Source organism: Salvia hispanica, chromosome 2, assembly GCF_029641045.1.
Source record: "Salvia hispanica isolate PSC_SH4W2 chromosome 2, Shi_PSC_v1, whole genome shotgun sequence".
NCBI classification, from domain to species: domain Eukaryota; kingdom Viridiplantae; phylum Streptophyta; class Magnoliopsida; order Lamiales; family Lamiaceae; genus Salvia; species Salvia hispanica.
In genome coordinates this window covers 50,413,178-50,417,755 of record NC_142693.1, presented here as the reverse complement: position 1 = coordinate 50,417,755, position 4,578 = coordinate 50,413,178, and positions in this window count along the sequence as shown.

Below are 4,578 nucleotides of genomic sequence, written 5' to 3'. Positions count from 1 at the left end.
ATTCTACGAGAATGACATTTGTGACATTACAAAAATATTATGAAGATACAACCTTTAACTATAGTTATTAGTTTTATCAATACGAGGAAGCTGCTTGGAAATGGAAAGACAAGATGATGGAGAATAATGCTATTCGAAGGACGTAACCAAATTTCGGGATGAAATTTTTGTTAAGATGGGTAGATTGTAACACCCCGACTTTTTCCACCTTTCTTTTTGTTCTTAAAGGGATGTCGTTTGAGCACCGGGAAATTTTTGCACCTTTGTTTACTTTTATCGAGGAATGATACACGATTCTTGAGGAGAAATTAGAAATTATATTTTTTTCTCAAATATAAATGAGTGGTCAAAGAATAAAATTTAGGGCCTATCTTTGTTTATTTTAGTAATACATCCGAGCCCAATCCTTTTGAGTGTATTCTGGGAGAAGCCCAAATTTCCTTCAAATCTTTCTTCCACTCCCAATTCTAAACGGCTTCATCCTTATCCCACCGCCTTAAATATCTCCAACTAAAAATCGGATCTTTTTGATATATCTTTCCCCCAACAATAGCAATCCGTTTTATATATATATACTCTCCACACGATTTCACGTTTCATCACATTCAAATCTGAGAGAGAGAAAATAGAGGAGTAGGGAGAAAGCCGTGAGTAGAGACCAAGATTTTTCTGCAGGGTTTATTTTCGCAAGCGAGTTAAGGCAGAGTGAGAATTTTCAAGTTAAGAATATTAAGAGAACGAGGTGGGTGGCCTTTCTATCCTACATTATTGTGTAGGCTAACTTTTAAATTTACGCAATATCTTTCAAGTATGAGTTATGTGCTTAAAATTCAAATATGTTGTGTCATGCCATATTTTGTTTTTAAGGATGTGCCACTATCCGATCGCCCTAGTGGGGAGTGAGTCCCTACTAGAAGTTTTGAGTTTAATCGAATTCGGGTTTGTCTAGGGAGTGAGTCCCTATTCAAGCTAGTGTAAACAGAGGGGATCGTGCGCTAGCTTTCGAGTTGGCCGGTGCGGTGATCGAGAATGTGGCCACGTTCTCGTTTCACATATGAGGTTCAGATATGGTATGAGGAGAGAGAAAAATGGGCTTCAGCCGTACTTTTGAGCGAGAAATGTTTTGGTGACTTGGTCTTTTGTAAAACACCGAGTTCACTTTTAAATGCTGACACAATATTTTGTTGAATTATTTTGGCACGTGTTCACTGGGTACATCAGGTACTCAGCCCTGCATATGTTTTAAAAATGTGCAGGAAATATAAGTGTTCAGAATGTGTCATGTCTTCACACGTGGCATATTCCTTCTCTCGAATACTTCCGCTGAGTAGTTATCTTTCTTTTGAGTTCTTGTACTGTTGAGATAATATTCTTTTCAAGTTGTTGATTGTTGAGACACTCCGATTTTATTCGAGCTATTCCCATTTATTTCGAGTTTCGTTGTTTTCCCCTTTCTTCCCCTCTTCTTTAATCCTCCCCTAGTCGCGATTCAACCGTGTTTTCTATCCTTAGAAAATGCGGTCGTGACAAATTGGTATCAGAGCAATTTTTCTTTCCGCTCTGGACCCGAGAGTCTTTTTCAGCGTTAGTCTAGTTTCGTTTCACTAGACTTTACAGTTTTAGTATTGAAGGCTCACCACGCTCAACCGAGAAAGAGGTAATTTATTTTAATGAGAAAAGGAAGTAGAAAATTTTTTAGAAAGAAAGAAGAGAAATTTTTTGTAAGAATGAGGAAGTAAAATCTTTCCGTGAGGGACTGATTTCAAACTGAGAAGAGTATTTGCTATGTTTAAGAAAAGAGCGAGTTTTGAAGAGGAATGATGAGTTTGAGTTTGAGTTTGGCTTGAGTTTGAATTTTGAGTTTGAAAGTGAGAGAGACAGTTCAATTTTTTTTAAGATAAGTTGAGAGTTTTATGATGATGTTTGTTTCGAGTCAAAACCTTTTAAAGTTTGAAAGTAAAGGCTTTTGAGTTTGGAGAAAATGTGTGAGTTTCAAATATATTTTGAGTTTCAAGAGAAAACGAGTAACTTTTGTTTCTTTCGAAGAGCTTGGATTATGGAAGTGGACGAGAAACGCGAAGGTGCTGCGACATAGGATGCGAGGTGTTATGTGTTTATGCATGTTTAATTATGTGAGATATGAATGACGTTTTTATGTAATGGTTTGTAGATGTCGAGGTATGAGTTATGAAATTGTTGATGGAAGTGAAGTATGAGACAATGAGCTTTGCGTGCGAACATAGAGAGTAACTAAGAGATAGGCTAGGATGAACATGCTCGAATTTAGTTAAGAAGTTTCAGCTGCAACCCCACTTTCCTGAGTGATAAGATTAACTAAAATCTGTAGTTGAGCTCGAGTTAAGATGGGTAGTTACAATTTCCTATCATTTTCCCTGAACCTTAAAAACAAGGAGAATACAAAACGATGTTGCGTGTGATAAGGAGTTCAAGAAGAAAAGAAGTTCAAAATGAAAAAAAAATTCAGACGAGAAAGAGTGTGAGACAAGAGGAGATGCCGAGTGATGTAACCATGCAACGACGAGAGATCGTACTCGCGATTTAAATTTGTATAGGCTAATCTTGCGTAATTTGCTAAAAGTGGCGACACGACAGAGGGAACCTTTAGAGCATGCACGGGGATGATTAAAATATTCTACGAGAATGACATTTGTGACATTACAAAAATATTATGAAGATACAACCTTTAACTATAGTTATTAGTTTTATCAATACGAGGAAGCTGCTTGGAAATGGAAAGATAAGATGATGGAGAATAATGCTATTCGAAGGACGTAACCAAATTTCGGGATGAAATTTTTGTTAAGATGGGTAGATTGTAACACCCCGACTTTTTCCACCTTTCTTTTTGTTCTTAAAGGGATGTCGTTTGAGCACCGGGAAATTTTTGCACCTTTGTTTACTTTTATCGAGGAATGATACACGATTCTTGAGGAGAAATTAGAAATTATATTTTTTTCTCAAATATAAATGAGTGGTCAAAGAATAAAATTTAGGGCCTATCTTTGTTTATTTTAGTAATACATCCGAGCCCAATCCTTTTGAGTGTATTCTGGGAGAAGCCCAAATTTCCTTCAAATCTTTCTTCCACTCCCAATTCTAAACGGCTTCATCCTTATCCCACCGCCTTAAATATCTCCAACTAAAAATCGGATCTTTTTGATATATCTTTCCCCCAACAATAGCAATCCGTTTTATATATATATACTCTCCACACGATTTCACGTTTCATCACATTCAAATCTGAGAGAGAGAAAATAGAGGAGTAGGGAGAAAGCCGTGAGTAGAGACCAAGATTTTTCTGCAGGGTTTATTTTCGCAAGCGAGTTAAGGCAGAGTGAGAATTTTCAAGTTAAGAATATTAAGAGAACGAGGTGGGTGGCCTTTCTATCCTACATTATTGTGTAGGCTAACTTTTAAATTTACGCAATATCTTTCAAGTATGAGTTATGTGCTTAAAATTCAAATATGTTGTGTCATGCCATATTTTGTTTTTAAGGATGTGCCACTATCCGATCGCCCTAGTGGGGAGTGAGTCCCTACTAGAAGTTTTGAGTTTAATCGAATTCGGGTTTGTCTAGGGAGTGAGTCCCTATTCAAGCTAGTGCAAACAGAGGGGATCGTGCGCTAGCTTTCGAGTTGGCCGGTGCGGTGATCGAGAATGTGGCCACGTTCTCGTTTCACATATGAGGTTCAGATATGGTATGAGGAGAGAGAAAAATGGGCTTCAGCCATACTTTTGAGCGAGAAATGTTTTGGTGACTTGGTCTTTTGTAAAACACCGAGTTCACTTTTAAATGCTGACACAATATTTTGTTGAATTATTTTGGCACGTGTTCACTGGGTACATCAGGTACTCAGCCCTGCATATGTTTTAAAAATGTGCAGGAAATATAAGTGTTCAGAATGTGTCATGTCTTCACACGTGGCATATTCCTTCTCTCGAATGCTTCCGCTGAGTAGTTATCTTTCTTTTGAGTTCTTGTACTGTTGAGATAATATTCTTTTCAAGTTGTTGATTGTTGAGACACTCCGATTTTATTCGAGCTATTCCCATTTATTTCGAGTTTCGTTGTTTTCCCCTTTCTTCCCCTCTTCTTTAATCCTCCCCTAGTCGCGATTCAACCGTGTTTTCTATCCTTAGAAAATGCGGTCGTGACAAATTGGTATCAGAGCAATTTTTCTTTCCGCTCTGGACCCGAGAGTCTTTTTCAGCGTTAGTCTAGTTTCGTTTCACTAGACTTTACAGTTTTAGTATTGAAGGCTCACCACGCTCAACCGAGAAAGAGGTAATTTATTTTAATGAGAAAAGGAAGTAGAAAATTTTTTAGAAAGAAAGAAGAGAAATTTTTTGTAAGAATGAGGAAGTAAAATCTTTCCGTGAGGGACTGATTTCAAACTGAGAAGAGTATTTGCTATGTTTAAGAAAAGAGCGAGTTTTGAAGAGGAATGATGAGTTTGAGTTTGAGTTTGGCTTGAGTTTGAATTTTGAGTTTGAAAGTGAGAGAGACAGTTCAATTTTTTTTAAGATAAGTTGAGAGTTTTATGATGATGTTTGTT